The following is a 23,930-nucleotide window of genomic DNA, read 5'->3' on the forward strand; positions in this document are numbered from 1 at the left end:
GGCAGACACTTTAGATTCAAACTTGGGGGACAATGATCTTAGAACTTTTTCAACCACAATAGCCTCTTTTATTTCTTCACCCAAGTTTTTCATGCAATTAACAATCTCGTCTACCCGAAGGAAATAGTTAGCCACACTTTCATCATTATACATTCTGAGATTCTCATACTGAATCTTGAGGGTTTGAAGTTTAGCACGCTTTACCTGTTCATCTCCTTCGTAGCTCAAGACAATCTTGTCCCATAATTCTTTTGCGGATTTATATTGCATAACCTTCACGAATTCTGTTTGAGATAAGCATCCCAACAGAGTATTGACTGCTTTAGCATTTGTTTCATATTTCTTCTTCTCGGCCGGATCTGTAGGAGTAGCTGAAGGAAAAGTGTAGCCTGTATCTATGATATCCCAAACTTCTGTACCAAGAGATTGAAGATAGGCAGTAACTCTTACCTTCCAATAATTTAAGTTTGTCCCATCAAAAATTGGTGGCCTGATTGATGCTTCCCTCTCGTAGTTGCTCATGATGAATGATCTTCCTTCAAGCGGTCAAGCTTCTCTGAAGGACCTGCTCTGATACCAATTGTTGGAAATAATACTGAGAGGGGGGTGAATCAGTATTATCAAATTATTTTCAATATATCTTCCTTATTTATATTCTGAATAATTCTTCAAATATTGATCATTACTTTGTATGTCAGTATCATAAAATAATGAGCATGAACAAGAAAAACAGATAGTCACACCAAAGAACACCAGATATAAGGTGGAAACCCAATGTGGGTGAAAACCACCTGCTGCAATATGTCTCTATCTTCTTTCAATTAGAAACTCCTTTTACAATGATTTTGTACTGGTGCAGTCCTTTACCAGTACGCAGGCTACAACCTGCAGAGAGCTACAACTCTCTCTCGTTTTCCAGTCTCTCCTAGAAGGGAGCTACAACCCCCTACTTCTTTTCTTTCAAGGACCACTTTTCATAAATTTTCAAACTGGATCCAAGAAAATCAAATAATCATCAAGTACATGCAAATCACCGAAACTCCTTATGCAATCACCCAACTTCTCAGAATGCTGTAAACAGAAAGATAGTACCAGAAATATAAACCCAGAACTCTGCAGCAATAAATAAAAGATAACCAATAAATGTTTTAAGACAGATACGCAGTTTTTCGTTATCTGGACTGCGTGACTCGACACCCCGCCTTCCGTTTCCCTGCGTATCCACGCAGAGCGACTTCTGCTTCATTGCGTATCACCGCAAATCACCTACTGCCTTTCTGCGTACAATTATTGTGCCAACGCACCTGTTGCTTCTATCGCGCCGCGTACTTCTATGTACCTCCGCAGGCTTTCCTTCTATCGCGCCGCGTACCTTTGATCTTGTTCCGCACTTCTTCTTTTGTCTCTATGCGTGTGTCCGCGCTGTGCCCTTTTGTTACGCCGCGTACCACTACTGTATCTACGCACTGCGTCTTCGATCGAACTGCGATCACCCGCACTGTGCCTTTCTGTTAACCGCGTACCACCGCACTGGACCTTTCACCGAGCTGCGGTCCTCCGCACCTGAACCGTGAAATACCTACGGACCTTTGATTTGAACAGAATTAACAATCCTCCGAAGAGCCACTGACAGTCAGATGCCCAGATCTGATCGTGCGCCCGAGAGATCACACTTCATAGATTCACTTTTAACTATACTTTTATATAGATCAAGCCTTTTTAAACCGATAACCCAATATTTCAGATCTTAAGATATTCAATTTCTAAAGATACCTTGGCCAAGTGATCTCCTTCCCTATTTATAGTCAAGCCCTTATTCACACCATGGGGCAAAACCATCAAATAACTAATACAAGGGATCCAAATCGGGGCTAAATTAGATCCTATACCACGGGCCAAAACCATAGGATCATGAACGACGGGCGAAATACCACGGGCCAAACATAAGAAACCCCACGTGGGCGCGCTTCTCTTCCTTGAAGTGAGTGAACTGGGGGACCGCACCTTCTGAACGGATAACCTGCGGGTATGACCGCACTTTCTCAACGCAGAACCTGCGGGTCCGCACCTTTTGAACCATTCACCTGCGAACCTCTTAATTTCCATCATTTTGAGAGCCTGAACAGAGCATTGCCACTTGAGTGAGTTGCCATCAAGTACAACACCTGTAACACCTGTAACATAGAGCCATACCAGAATCATAATGCCAACACATTATACCTTCAGCAACATCAACATCTTCTTGACCATCAACATGGTCTTATAATTTCTCTGCTTCTTGACCTTCCACATAAAACACTTGGCTACAACCAGTATCATGCATGTTGATGTTGTTGGATTCGCTAACATGTCAGGGGATATCCTCGGTAAGAAGTCCCAACTAGGCCTCAGACTGTTTAGAGTAGGAGTCCAAGCAGTGGCTAGTACGGTATTACCTTGACTGCATTTGCGCGAAGAGGTAAGTAAGATGTCCTTGTTGGTAGAAAGGGTGTGACCTTGCAACAAGTCAAGTAAGGTGCATGAAAGGGTATAACACATGGAAGGGGGAGTGATTGCGCCCCTTAGAAACCTATGATAGCACGCAGCTTGAAAGGGAACGCACGAGCAGTAAGACATCATGAGATGGAAAGCAGGATAGCCAATGATCCAAAGTGATGGATTATATCAACAACATGCTTCGATAAGATTCATACAAACACATACATAATAGTCCATACATACATGTGTAAACTAAAACTACATACACCATTAAACTAACCAAGATAGCTGAATTACAATAACAACATATGCATGAAACGTGTTGGCTTTGTTATATTAAAAGAGTGAAAGATCCAATCATACATACAACCAAGACTTCCACCAGCCCTGATAGTGGAACATTACAGTCACTGCCGCCTACTCCTCCAAAGAGATGTACTAGCTCTGCACTGTGGAGAAGCTAAGGCTCGTTACGATACACTCCAAGCTTTCTCTAAGTTACACCTATAGGAAGCTTGTCTCCCAAAAGCTTGTACAATGAGATATGAACTTATATAAATAACTAAGGGTGGGGTGACCCTTGGCATTCCCCTTTGTGACTCTTCAACTACTACATGACTGTTATATTCTACTATTGGCACTTGGCCTTTCACTTTTACAACATGTTTACATTACAATCTGCATATGTACCCATGTGAGACAAAAATGGGCTTGAGTAAGCCATGCAAGGCATGACTAAGACTCAGACAGCTGTGGGAAGGCTAACTCTTCGACATCCTCACGATGATCGACGGTGTCAAACTGATGCCAAGCTTGGTAATCTATTATGGTGTCCACGTACTCTGTGGTGACATCCCTTAGAAAGCGTACTCTTTCCTCTGTTACATCCGAGTACACTAATTTGGCACCTCTATCCAACTCGTCAGATAACATGTGCATCATAGTCTTGAGTGTAGCCAGACCAACAACATACTAATGCATAGTGTCTGCGCTACTCTCCAAGTCTGTTCTAGTGGCTACACGCATCAACTGATCAAAGTACATGTCAAGCTCAAGTCGGACTTGGTTTTTTGACTTCACCTCGTTGAGTGTGCCAATGGATGGGATCACATGCGTGCACATAATGACATCCATGCTCCTGAATACCCGTGCACGTGAAGCCTGCAAACTGGTGATGAACTTCAGGAGTTCCTCATAGTTCTGGACCTGACTTCGGATGTGTGCCTTCAAATCTACCACCTTTGGCTTGCAATGGGGTTCCTTTGTACCTCAGTGTCTAGATTTGCATGTGATTGATAGTAGTGTACAAATTTGACAAGATGTGTGCTCTCTTAGCACAACATTGCTGCTAACCGTTGAGACAGACAACTGACTTATGCACGATGACGAATCTGGAGTACAACTTCCGCATGACTGTCTCGAGAGACAATACTTCATATAGTATCACTCTCCTCAACTCTGCTCTGGTGGATGATGTAACCTGCTCTCCTCCCTGCTTTAACACTTGTAACTCCTTAGCCATGCGATCGTTCTCAGTTATCAAGAATCTAACACTCGAGTTGGTGGTTCCGACATATGCTTTGGTAGCATCAGCCAATGCAGCTGGATGTCTGTGCACATCGGACACAATCATTCGCTCTTCAAACTGCACAGGAGATACATGGCCATCCAGAGTAGGAATTCTGCACGAATGCACAACTCTATGTTGTGACTTGTCGAAATATATGTTGTGCATCTCCGCTTCTGGATTGTATTCAAGGATTTCTACGTCTCCTTAATTGCTTGGGACTTGCTCTGCTCTGGATCTGGTGAAGCCGATGGGGTGACCTCTTGGTTCTAAGGCATGAGGTCAATATCCTGATCTGACTCTAGCTAAACCATATTTGTGTCCATCTGCTCTAGCATTTGTTCAATCTCTTGAGCCAAGTCCTACTTCTGCGACTACTCACCCTGTCTGCTATGTATTAGTTGCTCGGATGAGTCAATAACCTGTATGGGTGCAATTTCATCAATCTATGCATGGTGCGCCTCCTACTGTATCTGTTCCTGCTGTGCTTCCTTCTCTCTTCTGCGCAGCTCTTGTTCTTCCCTGAGTTCCCGCTTCAACTCCTGCAACTCCTTTTTTGTTTCCTCCATTTTCTATTTCTCTCGTTGCCTTTGCACGATCCTCCTGTCATGATGTCGCCTCTTAGCCTCAATCTCCAAAGCTGCTTTCAACACAAGTGGATTTGCTTTGAACTTGCAGGTTTTCTATGCCTCTGTGCTGTCAACAGACTTCCTCTTGCATTTGTCGCGCGCAGGTCTGTTACCCTCTGCTACTGCTCTCTGAGATGTTGTTGCCTTCTGCTTTGCTAACTACTCTACAACCTTGTTGACCGGTTCATTGAGCTTAGAGAAGTGATAACAATATCTCCATGGGTCTTCCTCAAGCCAATGACACACCCCGTGTATCCAAGGATGCTGCACTCTCGCACAATTGTCCTTCACTAAGAAATGCAGGTCATATGGATTGAAACTTCTGGTGCTAAAGGTGAATGTCTTGAATTCCTCTGTCTCGGCCTCAACATGCTTGAGATCTCGGATCTCATACAACCTGATCCACAAAGGAAGAGCGGGCCAAGGTGCCTTCTTCTTCCTGTGTAGTCTTGCTGACAACCTTATCAAGATGTGATATGACACTTCTTGCATGACCAACTTATCCATGGAAAACTTCGGTAAAACATGCGGAGCCTTCTCCGTGCTGTACATTTGTATGAAGGTGCTAAGGGGTGAGGCATACCAATCTGCTATGTCGATCAATGCCTCCATCGCTGCCTGCGACATGTAAGGTGGATCCTGCTCAAATATCATCCTGTACATTGGGGTGACGAGTGGCCTGATAACTATATGATAACTCCACGGAAGCTGCATTCGGAGAACAACCTGTAATAAGTGTGCACAGAGGTTTCCGAAGGTGTCCATGCCCAATTCAAGCCTGGGAACGGCTGACGGGCACAAATTGCATCAAGTATGTAAGCGGACATGTATATCTTCGCTTTCTGACCTTTGAGCGGATGTTGGCCTTCTGTTACATGTTCCTCCAATATGAGAGCCAACATGTCGGACCAGTTGCAAGGTATTCCTTCGCTCGCCAGTTGATCCAACACAATCACCCAACTCCGCGGGACGGTCTATGTTCTCTCTTGGCTGTATAAACAACATGCAAAGATTTCCAAGAGCTGATATGCCTTTCGCGGTATCCTCATCTTGTAAACCTGGCTGGGTGTTGTCTTGAACTTGGATGGCTCTTTCACCCAGCTCTTCAACATGTCTCTTGAGTTTGCACTGCTGTTGGGTCTAGTGAAGGGTGTATCCATTGCGATCACCAGCTGCGGCAAGTGATAAATCTCTTGAAATTCCTTCGCCCTGAAGGTAGCAAGCTTTGTTCCATTGAAATTGCTCAACACCATTGTCTCTACATCAGTATGCGAGACAATCCAATGGATCATGTCTGTGCATGGAAACGTGGGATACCTGCATGCAATCTAGTACAAGCCAGACTTGTGAATGTTGACATAGATCCTGCGGCCTTCCAGATTCTCCTCAAATGTGCCCAGGAAGGTGTCATTGATGTCCTGCCATTTCATCTTGATCTCCTTGTCTATGAACAACTTAGTGTCTTCATAGATAGGCAAGCTCATAGACACTTGCTCAACTGCATCTCCAGTTGCACTCTCGACGGTGTCCTTTGACCCTACTCTCTTGGAGGCCATTGTACCTGTACTTCTGAGAGACAGATGAACACCTTTGATATGTGGAGATAGAGCAACACTAATGGCAAGCAATCTATTAGTTGAAAACCAAAACAACTTGAGGACTGACATGCAACACACCTGGGTGACTGACTGGGAAGATTGCATAATTTTCACCAGGAGGCTAGGAGACTGACTGCAAAAATTGCGCAAAGGACAGTCCAGACTGTCAGCAGGTTGACTAACTATTGAAACTACTGCAATGCACAATCCAGCTTGGCCTACTGAGCAATCACTGCAACTGCCAAATTGCATTTGCGCAATTCCTGGGGCCAGCAAGGCACCGCCTCTCAGAATTACGTAGAGCAATCCTGGAGGCTAGTGTTGGGCCATCTCTGTGCAATTTCTAGGAGGAAGGTAGAGCCTTCACTCTCAAAAAATGTGCATTGCAAGCCGGGAAAGGCAATATCCAAGCCAAGGCAGCCTAGACCCGCCGACGGCTTACTGAAAACATAAAAAGTCTGAATGCATGGCGAAGCTGAGTGTAAACAAGAGTGAATGATCATGCATGCAAACAGTGAGTGTAGGATTCAAAAAATGAGAAAACAAGCAAGCGTGTGAAACGAGTCACCGCAATGACGACTATTAGTGCATAAACAGTGTCATGCATGTGACAACAGTGAGATGCAATGAAAAACTTGAAACAATGCTTCTACAAGCTAACATGCATTAAAATGACATCAAGCGTTCATTGAAACCAAGAAAACAACACTCACAAAAACTGAAATACAAAAAGCGACAGAAAAGAAGTAAAAGACATGAAACGCGGACTTACCTGAAAAAAATTGAGCTATGTGTCGAATGCTCCTAGATGCGATGTGGGATGTCAGAGCTCCAAGATCGATATGAGGAACGAGCTCTGAAGCATCAAATAAATACGTTTGATAAGATCGAGGCTTATGATGCGCATGCCACAAATCTAAGAAAAGCAACACTTGGCGGGAGGTTTCTAAAATGACTTTTGCATGTATCCTCCAACTGCTAAAAATGGATCCCTAAAATGAAGGGATGTTTTTTTTTTTTTTTTTTTTTTTTTCGGAAAAAGTAGCCCATCCATGCAAACCAAGATTGCTCTGTCCTGGAGGGAACTGGTCAACTTGGGAGCACATGAAACAGTCTGCAAGTCTGGGAATGACTTTTGCACAGTTTTTGGGCTGAGCAAGTATGGATGTCCCTCAGGCATTGCGCAATTTCTGGACTGAAGCCTTGGCTATCAGTCAAAATTGTGCAATTTTTGAGAGAAAGCCCAGTGATGAGTTGCATGGTGCAATTTCCAAAGGGAAGGTTGCCTGGCTGTTCTGCACATTTCTGGAGAGAAACAGGCAGCTCAGATGGATTGCGCAATTTTGGTGAGGAAGGATGGTTCCCCTCCAGAATTGCACAATTTTCGAGGTGAACACAACAGCCAGAAAATGACCAATGTTTCAGAATGTTAGCTTGCGGGTGGGAGGCAATCAAGCGAGCAAACACAAGCTGATAAACGACAAAAACTCAACTGAAGCATATGTACTTGGATAGTGCAAGACATGTTGATATGGTCAGTAGGCAGGCTCCAAAACGAAGCTAAGGAAAAATTTTAGAGGGTGGTTGTAGCCTCTACAACACTTGGCGACACACTAGTAGAACTCCAGCTCTCTGAATGGACCTTGTTTCGTGAAAAGAAAGTCTAACTTCTCCGGAAGTATTGTTCGATTCTTAGATATTCTTGGTTTCCGCACCAGCTTGATTAAAATATGTAGCACCTGCCATGCTCTTGATTGGTCAACACACATTCCAAGCCAATTCAACACAATTGTTTCGATTGGGGATGAGGGCTATATTAGTGCACAAGCAGTATGACTGTCAGAGTTTAAGTTTCATCTTTGGTGTTACTTCGCTACCAGTAGGCCTAGATAGTTCCCCGGCAGAGTCACATAGGAACACAAGCATCGCTCCGCTACCAACGAGCCTGGTCAGTACCCCAGCAGAGTTACTTGCATCACCTCTCTACACAGGAAGCCTTTTTGTTCTTTCGCCTTATTCAAAAATTTTCACATTTTCATTTTTCATTTTTCAATAACTCTACATAGAACTTATTTATTTCAAAGGCGGAAGAGGGATCTCAACTTAGTTGAGAGCATAAGAGGTTGTTCCTTCAGACAAGTATTTTATATATACCTCTGACATACTTGTTAAGGTTTTTCCCCTCACCTTACTCTACTTGATTGCCCTGACAAGGGTTAACCCAAAACGACTGACTAGAGTAGGTGGCGCTAGTTAGCGCGCAAGTGTTGTGTTTTCACCAAGGTTCACTTCAAAAATAACATATTTTCCATTGGTGTATCATTGACTGAAGACAACAAGTTCTACATAAAGAGATAGGACAACAAATAACAAATTATTGATAACTACACAAGTCCTCTTGTACTTTACCCTATTTGTTTCAAGAGTCACACACGATTTCATATGAAACTAACCTACAAATGTAAACAAGCAAACAAAACAACCAAGAAAAGAGCAGAAGTAAATGTGAAAGCAAATCAAGCAAGCAAGCAAGCAAGCAAGCAAACAAAAAACAAAGCAGGAAAACAAACATGCATGCATGCAAGCAAAGCAGACATAAAGCAAACACTTACTCCTAATCCTAAGTTAACAGTGCATGGGTCTGATCACGTGAAGTGATATTTCCAATGCAGCCATCGGCACATTGGTTGACCCATGTTGGTGAAGGCATGGTTTACGAACAACACAGTCAGGCGAACCAGCAAACATGAAAGATATAATAATGAAGACAAACACACTACGAGTTTGAATGCATCCACAGAAAAGAAAAAAGGGAAAGCGCATGACATGCAACCTGTGGACTTACCATGGTGTTGTGATAAATTGCGTGCAAATGTTAAGCATATGCACTCTCTTGACTGTGGCATGCAAGCAAACATGAGAAACATAGATGACTTACGTCTTACAAGTGTGCTTACTGTGTAAGATTCCTCCAATGCATGAGCGATAGGATCATGTCATTCGAGTGGAGGAAGCGAAATTTGTGTGTTGGATTGATCTTCAATGCATATAGATGAGTGATGAGGAGCCTTGGGTGTTTCAACAATTTCCTGATTGGAAGTGAAAATAACCTTAGGATAGCGAGGGCCTGACACAATCATTAGCTCAGTTTGAAGTTCCTTGACAACCTGCAGGGTTTTGACTTCATCGACAGATAGATCATCATAAAAGGTGGCTTTGAAATATCAATGGTGATATAATCAACATCGTGATCGAACACGGGGGTAAATAGATCATGATAGCTACAATTAGAAAAATCAATGAGTTCATCGGCATCCTCATGATCAGATAAATCAAACAAAGGGGTAGATGAGAAGTAAGAATGTTCACCCTCTACGTTTCTGGAAAAAGCAAATGAAAAATCAAGTGGATTTTCAATGAAGAATTTGTCCTCTCCACTGTCACATGATGGACTGACATCAGGTGTGTTCTGCAAATGATCGGAAGTAGATGCATCCATGGATGGATTTACACAAAGAATATTAGAGACAACAAAATCATCAAAGATGTCAGGAAAAAGCGGAGGAGGCGCGGTCAGAAGGAGGTCATCCTTCACCGCGAGTTGATGTTCAGATCCCCAATCATACTCATCGTAAATGACAACGTGAGTAGGTTGTGCAACATCAACTCTGTCGACGGCTTGATCCTCAATCACAATAGGTGTAGAGTCTGGAATGGAAGAACACAAGACAATGCAATCCGAAGGATCAACAGAACATGAAGACGTAGGTTGAGGTAACAAATGCATGTGACAACCCATGGGCTTCCCAAACAAATTTGCGTAGAAATTAAGAGTGGTGTCAGTGGGAGGATGTGACAGTTGAACAGACGTGTGCGCATGTTCTCCCACATCACTATGTGGTGGTGCAGCTGTTTGATGAGGGGAAGGCAAACAATCACTTGTGACAACAACTCTGTCCAATTGTGATTACGCAGCTCCATCACTGAAGTATGTTGAGCGGGGTTTGAACTTCAATGTCATTTTGGGATAGAATGATTTGTGGAGGCAATATTCAAATCTGTCCCAAAGATATTGGAATTTCATTTGTTTTTCAAAGCTTGAAACCGGAGTACACAGAAGTGTTGCCAAAAATCCATAGGTTGTTCATGCAGAGCCTTCCATTGTTTTAACAGTTTTTTGTGAAGAGGTTCATGATCAAAATGATGGAAAGTAGATTCGATTAGATCACTAAACTACTTAAATGAGTGCACACAATTGTGAGGCAAGTTGTGGCACCATCGTTGTGGGGATTCACAAAGTGTGGTTGAAAGCAACATGCTGACCTCAACTTCATCAAACTCCTCTACATCCTCCAAGAATGCAAGGAAGTCATGTAAGTTCTTAGGCCATACCACTTCGCCTTCACCATCATATGTGAATTCCGACAAGAGATCATAAAACTCCTTCGTGATGTTAAAGGGTTGTGCATTAGACAGACATCACGGAGGGTGGACTCTAACAATATCCATGATAGATGTGCGAAGATTCAAAACAGGATGTGAGGACTCAACTTGTCATCTGTCCCTTCTTCTATCACCAGAAATGTTGACAGTGCTGGACCCGCCAAGATGTTAGGGGATTTCCCCAATAAGAAGTCCCAACTAGACCTCAGATCGTTTGGAGTAGGAGTCCCAACAATGGCTAGTATGGTATTTTCTTGACTGCGATTGCGCGCAGAGGTAAGCAAGATGTCCTTGTTGGTAGCAAGGGTGTGACCTTGCAACAAGTCAAGGAAGGTGCATGAAAGGGTCTAACACATGGAAGGGGGAGTGAGTGTGCCCCTTAGAAACCTGTGATAGCACGCATCTTGAAAGGGAACACACGAGCAATAAGACATTACGAGATGGAAATCAGGATAGTCGACGATCCAAAGTGATGGATTATATCAACAACACACTTCGATAAGATTCATACAAACACATATAAAATAGTCCATACACACATGAGTAAATAACAACTACATACATCATTAAAGTAACCAGGATAGACGAACTACAATAATAACAAATGCATGAAACATGTTGGCTGTGTTATATTAAAAGATTGAAAGATCCATTCATACATACAACCAAGACTTCCACTAGCCCTGATAGCGGAACATTACAGTCACTGTCACCTACTCCTCCAAAGAGATGTACTAGCTTTGCATTGTGGAGAAGCCAAGGCTCGTTACAATACACTCCAAGCTTTCTCTAAGTTACACCTATAGGAAACTTGGCTCCCAAAAGCATGCACAATGAGTTATGAAGTTCTATAAATAGCAAAGGGTGGGGTGACCCTTGGCATTCCCCTTTGTGACTCTTCACCTACCCTCATGACTCTTCAACTAGTACATGATTGTTACATTCTACTATTGACACTTGGCCTTTCACTTTTACAACATGTTTACATTACAATCTGCATATGTACCCATGTGAGACAAAAATGGGCTTGAGTAAGCCATGCAAGGCATGACTAAGACTCAGACAGTTGTGGGAAGGCTAACTCTTCGACATCCTCATGATGATCGACGGTGGCGAATTGATGCCAAGCTTGGTAGTCCGTTATGGTGTCCGCATACTCTATGGTGAAATCCTTCTAAAAGCGAAATCTTGCCTCCGTTGCATCCGGGTACACTGATTTGGCACCTCTGTCCAACTCATTAGATAACATGCGCATCATAGTCTTGAATGCATCTGGACCAACAACATACTGATGCATAGTGTCTACGTTGATCTCCAAGTGTGCGCTAGTGGCTACACACATCAACTAATCAAAGTACATGTCCAGCTCCAGTCGGACTTGGTTCTTTGACTTCGCCTCAGTGAGTGTGCCAATGGATGGGATCGCATGTGTGCACACAATGACATCCATGCTCCTGAACACCCATGCATGTGAAGCCTGCAAACTGGTGATGAGCTGCGGGAGTTCCTCATAGTTTTGGATCTAACTCCGGATGCATGCCTTCAACTCTACTGCCTTTGGATTCATCATCTTTGGCAAGTGCAATGGGGCTCTTTTGTATTTCATTGTCCAGATTTTCATGTGATCGAAAACAGTTTGCAGATCTGACAAGATGCATGCTTTCCTAGCACAACGATGCTGCCAACCGTTGAGATGGACAACTGACTTATGCACGGTGATGAATTTGGAGTACAACTTCCACATGATTGTCTTGAGAGACGATACTTCATCTAGTATCGCTCTCCTCAACTCTACTCTGGTGGATGTTGTAACCTGCTCTCCTCCTTACTTGGACACTTGTAACTCCTTAGCCATGCGCTTGTTCTCAGCTATCAAGAATCTAACACTTGATTTGGTGGCTTCGGCATATGCTTTGGTAGCTTCGGCCAATGCAGTTGGAGGTCTGCACACATCAGACACGATCACTCGCTCTTCAAACTACACAGGAGATACATGGGCATCCAGAGTAGGCACTCCGTGCGACTGCACAACTCTGTGTTGTGACTCATCAAAAGATATGTTGTGCATCTATGCTTCCGGATTGTCTTCAAGGATTTTTGGGTCTCCTTTATCTCTTGGGACTTACTGTGCTCTTGGATCTGGTGAAGCGGTGGGGTGACCTCTTGGTTCTAAGGCATGAGGTCAATATCCTGATCTGACTTTGGCTAAATCATATCCATGTCCATCTGCTCTAACATCTATTCAATCTCTTGAGCTAAGTCCTGCTTCTGTGACTGCTCACCATGTCTGCTATGTGGCAGTTGCTCGGATGAGTCAATAGCCTATATGGGTGTATTTTCATCAATCTATGCATGTTGCACCTCCTGTTTTACCTGTTCCTGCTGCACTTCCTTCTCTCTTCTTCACAGCTCTTGTTCTTCCCTGAGTTCCCGCTTCAACTCCTACAATTACTTTTTTGTTTCCTCCATCTTATGTTTCTCTCCTTGCCTTTGCGCGATCCTCTTGTCGCGTTGTCGCCTCTTAGCCTCAATCTCCAAAGCCACTTTCAACATAAGTGGAACTACTTTGAACTTGCAAATTTGTTATGCATCTGTGCTGTCAACAACCTTCCTCTTGCATTTATCATGCGCAGGTCTGCTGTTGCTCTCTGAGATGTTGCTTCCTTCTGTTATGTTAACCACTCTACAACCATGCTGACCCATTCATTGAGTCTGGAGAAGTGATATCATTATCTCCATGGGTCTTCCTCAGGCCAATGACATGCCCCTTGCATCCAAGGATATTGCACTCTTGCATAGTGGTCCTTCACTGAGCAATGCGGGTCATACAGATTGAAACTTCTGGTGCCAAAGTTGAATCTCTTGAATTCCTCTGTCTCGGCCTTAGCATGCTTGAGATTCTGGATTTCACACAACTCAATCTGGAAAGGAAGAGCGAGCCAAGGTGCCTTCTTCTTCCTGTGCAGTCTCACTGACAACCCTGTCGAGATGTGATATGGCACTTCTTGTATGACCATCTTATCCATGAAAAACTTCGGTAAAACATGCAGAGCCTTCTTCGCATTGTACATCTGTAAGAAGGTGCCAAGAGGTGAGGCATTCCAATCTTCTATGTCGATCAATGCCTCCATCGCTGCCTGCGACATGCAAGGTGGATCCTGCTGAAATATCATCTTGTACACCAGGGTGACGAAGTGGTATGATAACTGTATGATAACTCCATAGAAGCTGCATTTAGAGAACAACATGCAATAAGTGTGCACATAGGTTTCTGAAGGTGTCCATGCCCAACCCAAGCTTGGGAACTGCTGACGGGCATAGATTGCATCAAGTATGTAAGAAAACATGTATATCTTCACTTGCTGACATTTGGGCGGATGTCGGGCTTCTATTACCTGTTCCTTCAACCTAAGAGCGAACATGTCAGACCAGTTGCAAGGTTTTCCTTTGCACGCCAGTTGATCCAACACAATCACCCAACTTAGCGGGAAGGTCTTTGTGCTCTCTTGGTTGTATAAGCGGCATGCAAAGATGACCAAGACCTAATATGCCTTCCATAGTACCATCGTCTTGTAAACCTGACTGGGTGTTGTCCTGAACTTGGATGGCTCTTTCACCAAGCCCTTCAAGATGTCTCTTGAGTTTGTACTGCTGTTGGGTCTGGTGAAGGGTGTATCCATCGTGATCACCGACTGCGACAAGTGATACATCTCCTGAAATTCCTTCACCCTGAAGGTAGCAAGCTTTGTTCCAATAACACTGCTCAACACCATTGTCTCTAGATTAGTATGCGAAACAATCTAGTGGATCATGTTCGCGCACGAAAACACGAGATACCTGCATGCAATCCAGTACAAGCCAGACTTGTGAATGTTGATATAGACGTTATGGTCTTCCAGATTCTCCTCAAATATGCCCAATAAGGTGTCATTGATGTCTTGCCATTTCATTTTGATCTCCTTGTCTATGAACAACTTAGTGTCTTCATAGATAGGTAAGCTCATAGACAGTTGCTCAATTGCATTTCTAATTTCACTCTCGACGATGTCCTTTGACCCTGCTCTTTTGGAGGCCATTGTACCTACATTGCTGAGAGACAGACAACCACCTGCGATACTTGGAGACATAGCAACACTCATGGAAAGTAGTTTGTCATTTGAAACCAAAACAACTTGAGGACTGACACGCAACACACCTGGGTGACTGACTCAGAAGATTGCACAATTTTCACCGGGAGGCTGGGAGACTGACTGCCAAAACTATGCAAAGCATAGTCCGGACTGTCAGCAGATTGATTGATTGCTGAAACTATGCAATGCATAGTCCAGTTTGGCCTGATGAGGGCTAGCAAGGCACTGCCTCTCAGAATTGTGTAGAGCAAACCTAGAGGCCAGTGTTGGGCCAAATTTGCGCAATTTCTGGGAGGAAGGCAGAGCCTTCACTCTCAAAAATGCGCATTGCAAGCTGGACAAGGCAAGGTCCGAGCCAAGGTAGCCTAGACCCGCTGACGGGCGACTAAAATCATGAAAAGTCTGAATGCATGGTGAATCCGAGAGCAAACAAGAGTGAATGATCATGCATGCAAATCGTGAGTGCAGGATTCAAAAAACAGGAAAACAACAAAGTGTGTGAAGCAAGTAGCTGCAACGACAACCATCAGTGAAGAAACAATGTCATGCATACGACAATAGTGAAATGCAATGAAAAGCTTGAAACAATGCTTCTACAAGCTAACATGAATTAAAACGAGAGCATGCATTCATTGAAACCAAGCAAACAACACTCACACAAACTGAAATACAAAAAGCGACAGAAAAGTAGCAAAAGATATGAAAAGTGGACTTACCTGAAAACATCTAAATTGTGTGTGTCAAATGCTCCTAGATGTGATGTGGGATGTTAGAGCTCCAAGATCGATATGAGGAATGAGCTCTGAAGAGTCGAATAAATAAGTTTGATAAGATCGAGGCTTATGACACACATGACACAAATCTAGGAAAAGCGACACTTGGCGGGAGGTTTCTAAAACGACTTTGCATGTAACCTCCAGCTGCTAAAAATGGATCCCTAATTTTTTTTTGAACTGAAGCCCTGGCTGTGAGTCAGAATTGCACAATTTTTGAGAGCAAGCCCAGTGATGGGCTGCATTACACAATTTCCAGAGGGAAGGTTGCCTAGCTGTTCTGTACATTTCTGGAGAGCAGCAGGCAGCCCAGATGGATTACGCAATTTTTGAGAGGAAGGTTGGTTCCCCTACAGAATTGTGCAATTTTCCAGGTGAACACAACAGCCAAAAAATGACCAATGTTCTAGAATGTTAGCCTGCGGGTGGAAGGAAAACAAGTGAGCAAACACAAGCTAATAAACTATAGAAACTCAACTGAAGCATATGTACTTGGACAGTGCGATACATGCTGCTATGGATGGTTAGTAGGGAGGCTCCAAAACGAAGCTAAGGCAAAATTTTGGAGGGTGGTTGTAGCTGCTACAACAATGCATAAGAGCATCAACATTAAGTGGCCATATACTAGTCCTCCTAGATCAAACCTTGATATTAGAAGGTGTGAGAGCCCTTTTAAATGATTTACTTGCAAGATCAGCTAGCTCAAATATCTTTACTTCCACCCCTGGATTCTTTGCATTCAACAAAGCTCGCTTGACCATGAAATAGTACTTGAAAGGCCCAAACACGCTGACATCAAGGGGTTGCAATCTGTGAGTGGTATGAGTTGAAAATGTTAACAGGTCAATGCCCAAATTGTTGGCCTCCTCAATTGTCTGCACAACCATGTGGCTTCCATGTCCATCTAAAATCAGTAGGTGTTTTTTTTTAGGTGAAACACCACCTGGAAAAGATGCAACAAAGAGACAAAGCCAATTCAGGAATAGTTCCTTTGTCATCCAGGCATGGGGATGTGCAATCATGCATGCACCTAGTTCACAATTATGTATATAGTTTTTTAGTTGTGTTTTACCTTTGAATAGATAAAATCCTGGGATTGAAGAACCAATTGCATTGACACAACAAAGAATAGTGATCCACTCCCTGCTCTTAGGCAAAATCTTAGGCACATTTTTGCTCCCTCTCTTAGCAATTACCCGCATACCACAATTCCTTCCTGCCTATAAGCATGTTTCATCACAGTGCCATATATGGTCTGGGGCATATGAGTGTTGCTCAAATGTAGTAGAAAGAGTGTTGTAGGACTTGGACACAATTGTAGGGTGTAGATTTAAAGCCCTGTCTCTGTCAAGGCCCTCAGTTGTACATAGCACAAGGTATGGATGCCTTTTTTTAAACCCACTCCACCATGATTTACCAGGAAACTTGTCTTTAAAGGGGTTTTTCCTCCCCTGACAGATTTGAGCTAATGTGGATTTAAGTTGTATAAGCTCTAACCCATGTCCCAATTGGGCCATCTCCTTACACCACTCAACCACCTCGTCCTCCTCCTCTTCAGTCATAACTGTAACAGGCCCTCTACACTTTGTATTAGTCAACCCATTTATCCAATAATGTATGTTAGAGGTAACAATACCATGTTTTTTTGCAAAGTACAGATTGAATGTCCCTTAAACTCAATGTCATCAATTGCAACTAGCATGTCTTGCTTTGTCCAACCTCTGATGGCACTGATTTTCTTTGTTGAACTTGCACCTTGCACTGTGGTTGAAGGTGGCTCTATGGTTGATGGTGGGATAGCATGATCTACCACCACAGTGTCCTTTTCAACGACATTACTGGGCGCATTGGGAGCATTCACATCACCCCCCCCTTCCTCATTTGATGAACTGGATCGCAGTTGGGCCCCCCTCGCCCCTCACCTCCTCCTGTTCCTTGTATAATCTACAATAGAAACTCTTGGCATGGCTGCAACAACCTGCAGAGTTACCACAAAATTCTGATTTTAAAAAATTGTATTAGAAAACAAGGTAATTCATTGGCCTTTGCAATCAATGAGAAACAACAATCAATGCTTTATCTATATATTGTAACTGAATACATCTTGGATATGAAACTCATAATTGGAAGGGTTTTCACACATAAAATTTTCATACTACAATAGGCTTAGAAGAATTAAATTCACAGAAAGAAACAAGAAATCTAGAAAGAAACAATGAGGATTCACACATAAAATCACATAAAAATTCTTTCTAGATTTCTCTTGCAAGGTTGTGGGTTTTATTTGATTGTTTTGTCTAGGCTGTGCGGATCTTCTAAGGTTTGTTGCATGTTATTGATGATTGGAGTGTATTTTTTCAATCACTTGTAAGCTTACTTCTCCTCAACAGTGACCTATTGTAGACTGTAAAAAAATATCAGGTATGAAGCATTGCTATTATAGTAGTTTGATATTGAATTGCAGGGGTCAAATTTGAGGTTACAGTGGCATTGACCCTTTTTTGCATTTTAACTTATTTATTGATTCTTAGAAGATTTTTATGAGTTATCGGGAAGAGCCATTCCTTTTTATTTTTGTAACATCTTCGACATAACATATTTTCTTCAACCCAACTATTTTTCCAGTGTCCTCAAATCATTGTTCTTGGCATTCATTTTATTCCTAGTTGGTAAAAATATGAGTTATCAGGAAGAGCTCTTCCTTTTCTTTTTGTAAGAGATTTGACATAACACAATTTATTCAACCCAACTAGCTTTATGTGTCCTCAAATCATTGTTCTTGGCATTCATTTTGTTCTTAGCATTCATTTTATTCCTAGTTGGTAAATATATGAGTTATAAGGAAGAGCTATTCCTTTTTAGTTTTTTAACAACTTTGACATAACACAGTTTATTCAACCCAACTAGCTTTCTGTGTCCTCAAATCATTGTTCTTGGCATTCATTTTATTCCTAGTTGGTAAAAACATGAGTTATCAGGAAGAGCTATTCCTTTTTCTTTTTGTAACAACTTTGACATAACACAATTTCTTCAACACAACTAGCATTCTGTGTCCTCAAATCATTGTTCTTGGCATTCATTTTTTTCCTAGTTGGTAAAAATATAATTTATCAGGAAGAGTGTTTCCTTTCTCTTTTTGTAACAACTTTGACATAACACAATTTCTTCAACACAACTAGCTTTATGTGTCCTCAAATCATTGTTCTTGGCATTCATTTTATTCCTAGTTGGTAAAAATATGAGTTATCAGGAAGAGCTATTCCTTTTTCTTTTTGTAACAACTTTGACATAACACAATTTCTTCAACACAACTAGCTTTTTGTGTCCTCAAATCATTGTTCTTGGCATTCATTTTATTCCTAGTTGGTAAAAATATGAGTTATCAGGAAGAGCTATAGAGAGTAAGGGTTCTTAGTTGTAGTCTCTTTATGTAGTTATTCCCTTTCAAATTCTAAAAGTCTAAGGGTTTAGTTCTAGTTCTTTTTGTTCTTTCAAGTCAAAGCCTAAGTCAAAGCCTGAGTCCTACTCTATCCTAATTATTATAACTAAACTATATAAAATATATCTTGACATCTAATTCCTTCTTTCACTTATCTTATAAAAATCATACTATCTAATTATAGTTCCTCTAAATACTAACATAAATACAAGAAGATAGCTCCTTTCTATTCAGGATAAGATCTTTCCTTACAAATACATACCCTATAAACTAAAAAGCTCCTAGATTTTATATAAAGAGTAAGTAACAAATTGGTGTCGGTTATATTTGACTTTCCTTTTCAGCTTTAAACCATGACTAACTTTCACAATCTCACAAGGATCACTGGTAACTCCCCTCTGATGATACAATGATAAAATTAGTGTAGGTCACAACTTTCAACATAAACACCTTTAGCCTTATATATTTGTCTATACATATCTGTTCAGAATCTACACTTTCTTTCTCAACTCAGAACCCATACAACTTGTTACATTTAATTCATATGATATATGATTTCCAGACATTGTAAAGACAAGTTTATGCAGGACCTTGACAGACCTTAATGGAGATAATATAGCATGTTCTCACAGCTTTTACAATTTCGGTTTTCCACACCTAATGGTGCGCTATATGCCTTCAATGTTTCCCCCTTATATGCAGAAGCTCAACAAAGTCCATAAATCAATTGAATGGAACCGTGATCTGTCAGTTTCTGGTCCAAATTATCCAACCTATCCAGTTTCAATTCTTCCCTAATTGGAATAGCTAGTATTTTTAAATCATAGGCCTTTAGTGTTGCCTCTCCTCTATAAGTTTACTCTACCTCCTTAGGTGCATCCCTTCTTGCATTTCCAGGCCCCCTTGCTAGGTTCTCCCTTCTCAAATTTGGTGCATTCAATCTTTGTCATAGCTCATATTTATTTGTCACAGCCGCCATGAATTTATCAGACACCATTCTGAACTGGCTAGGGCATAGGTTAAAGGGATGGTCATCATTTAAGTACACTTCCTCCTCCTACACTTCTTCTTCCTCCCCCACCATGAGCAGACTAGTGGAATCAAGGGAAATAAAGTCATCTGTTATCTCTACGTTAACATCGTGATTAAATAGCATTTTAATGTCTATGGGCCAGTTTGTAGGCTCTTAAACACTTTGCTCATAATATAAATCATAATGAAATAAATGATTATCTGTTGCATCTCAATTGTCTAATTCCTTGTAGTTCTGCTCCTGCAATCTTGTAGTTATCTCATCTTAATTTGATATTGTAATAATTAAAAGAGAAATTCTAAATCAGTGGGTCTGTTATTCATTTAGAAATGCTTCTCTAACTAGACAGTGAATCTACCTCACATCAAAATTTACTCTTTGAATTCATAAAGTTCCAAGTCCATTCCCTTCAGGACGTCACATATCTCCTCCAAGTTGCTTCATTTCCTTCAAAGAATAAACATCATCCTGCACTCTGGGATGCATCATCTTCAGGATTATAAATTTATATGTTTCCTTCTTTAGTAAATCTCCCTAATTTCAGAACCATCATGATGTCAGAAACCAAGTCCCTTATTTCCTTGTAAGAATCAACACATTCTTGCACCCCTTAGAAGCACTATCTTCAGGATCTTATGTTTCCTTCTTTTATTTACTATTTATTACCCATCTCAAGGATCATATGTTTCCTTCTTTGCTTCATCACCCTTTCGCTACATGACTGTGAAAGGATATTCTTTGCTATTATAGTAGTATGATATTGAATTGGTTTCTAAATCATCAGGTCTATTATTCATATAGAGGTTCTTCTCTAATCAGATCTTGTGATTTGTTTAATAAGTGATATTGGCTATAATGGCTTTAATTTACCCTTGTTTCTCAACAAAAATAACATTATTCAACAAAAGCAAACTTGTATGTCTCCAACAGATGATGAAAAGGATGAATGTAACACTATGTTTGTATGTCTCCAGTAGCCGATGAATGTTTGTATGTCTCTAGCAGCTGATGAATAGAATGAATGTGACAGTGTCTGAACACTCTGATTGTATGTCTCCAACAGTTGATGACTACAATGAATGTTTGAAATCAAAATCAGTAAGAGTTGATGTTTTATAGTTTTTTGATATAGAATTTAATTGGTAAGGAAGATTGGCATGGATTTCCATCTCCCAAATTCAAATGTGTGGTCTCGATTGATTTGTACATGATTAAATGGCTGATGATTTTTCATGGTTGATCCTTGTGCTTTCCTGTGTTTAATTCCTAAATTGAAAAGACTGGTGTGTTTAGTACTTGAATTGAAAGGGTTGGTGTCATTTATTGCATCATCTGAACTAATTCCTCAATTGAATGTTGTCATTGATTGTCTTCAACAGGTTGAGAGGTTAAACACACATGTACATATGGCTGACACACATTTCACCTATTCTTGTGCAGGTATTACTGAGCAATGGGATGTGTTGCTCCAGTGGAAATCAGTGGGTGACTGTTTGATGGGATAGGTGTACTCTTGAATAGAATTCAATGGAATGTTTTGTAGTGCATTTTGACTTATTTGGTAATTCAGAGCTGGAGGTACTTGGGACATTATGTCTTGTCAACTTGTGATGTTAAGGTTTGGTGTTTGACACTTGTTGGCCCAATCAATATATGGGCCCATTTTGGACATAATTATATAACTTATATAACTTAATATAAACTATTTATGTGCATCTTTTTTTATGGTTTATGATGATTTTTTGATGGATGTGTGGGACCAATACTATAATTAGTATTGGTCCATGCTGTAGGGACCAACCCTATAATTTTTTATTTTTTATTTAAATACTAAAAATATAACCATAAGAAAATAGCATTGGGACTCAAAAATTATTAAGCATTATATAAAACTTTCCTGGATTTCACTTTATTGAACATATCATATAATTTACATGTTATTAACTAAAACCATAATGAAGTCATACAAAAGAATATTATAACAACATAGGTATCATTCACCAGGAGATGAGATTCAAACTTGACTTGCCACTATTTGCCCTCCTTTGTTGTCGGTCGCCTCCGAGTGTGAACGACGACGTGCTTAATCTGAATGCAATGACCCACTGGTTGACCTCCCCACCTACTCCTTGGGTACTCTCCTTACCCGCGGACCCCCGAGCTGCAATGGGGTTGTACAATGGAGGAATGTATTAGCTGGTAGAGGAGAGCAGTCCTTGGCTCAAGAGTCCCCTCTCTAAAGTCCTATACCTCACCAAACCCACTATAGCTCATAGTCACTACTGTGACATAGTCTAATCCATCCAACAATAGGGTAAGAAAAAGTCCCTTATCCCATGGCCTGCCCCTTATTTTATAGGAGTCCTCATAGGTGACACTTGGCATTTCATGCATAATTTATTATTTTTTATAATTCAATAGTTTGATTATTCACTCACCCGTGTGTCACTCTCTCATCAAGGGTCTCCAAAATTATTTACTTAAATTTTAATTTAAAACTAATATTTTTCCTCACCTCAACAAGATTCCTATTTATTCTCCTAGTTGTCTCTTGATCCCCCTTTTTACTCCTTCGTTTGTGTTCCTTACTAAAGTCAATTGATAAGTCAAGATTGTATCCCCTATCTACTCCCTAATTCAACTCAAGTTATCTATACCCATGTGCCACTCTCTCATCAAGGGTCTCCAAAATTATTTACTTCAATTTTAATTTAAAACTAATATTTTTCCTCACCTCAACAATATTCCTATTTCTTCTCCTAGTTGTCTCTTGATCCTCCATTTTACTCCTTAATTTGTGTTCATTACTAAAGTCAATTGATAAGTCAAGGTTTGATCCCCTATCTACTCCCTAATTTAACTCATCTCCTAGATGGATATTCTTATGTTGGTTGTTGCCAAATGGAGGTTCTCTAAATTTCTCTAAAATTTAATTTATTAACCTTATTTTAATTCACCATCCTCTTCTCTTAATTAGGTTTAACTATTTTAGGATTAATATTTATCTTTACATTTATGTCCCTCTTCCCCTTTTTACCTAATTAAACTACATTATCTACCCAATATTTTCCAACATGGGAAAGGTAGAGTTTTTAAGGTAAAATATTTTATTTCTTCCTATGATCCTCTTAACCCAAGTTTTATTCTTGATTTAATTACCTCGGTTTCTAACATCCTTTACCCTTGATGTGAATTTACCTGGTTTTCATATCTTGATTATATTTATTAATTTATTACTTTTAATGATTCCAAGGGTACCAAGTTTGGTCGTGCCTTTCAAGAACTTCCCTTGAAGTTCCAAGGGTGTCACACCTAACTATTTATTTGTAATGCCAAGGGTGCCAAGTTGGTCGTTCCCTTCAAGAAATTCCCTTGAAGTTCCAAGGGTGCCACGCCACTTGCCCTTCAAACATTCAGTGGCTACGAGGGGAAAGTATAGGTGCAACGACAGAGACCACTATCATCTCTTATGTTGTCTGCTATAGTGAGACTAATGGTGTTGGGGATCAAGGAATCTGCCTTGATGCGCACCCCCCAGTAAAATCCTCATGAGCGACCCAACTTTGGGACTTGCCCTCATGACATCGTGATCTTCAAGGTGAAGGTGTTTCAACCTTTCCAGCCCAAGTCACGACGAGAGTGCTAGTGGGTGAGATCAGGGACACTGTCCCACCCATCCCATGCAGTTCCATCCAATTGTACAAACCCATCACCCATATGTGAGTCATTCAACCAAGAAACTAATATGTTCCTGCAACCACTAACATATCATCAGAATATAGATAAACATATATAACAGGGTTTAAAATTGACTTAGAATTTCAAAGATAAAATAATATA

The sequence above is a fragment of the Pinus tabuliformis genome, chromosome J (assembly GCF_031772625.1).
Source record: "Pinus tabuliformis cultivar Carrire ecotype Pingquan chromosome J, CPIR1, whole genome shotgun sequence".
Classification (NCBI taxonomy): Eukaryota; Viridiplantae; Streptophyta; class Pinopsida; order Pinales; family Pinaceae; genus Pinus; species Pinus tabuliformis.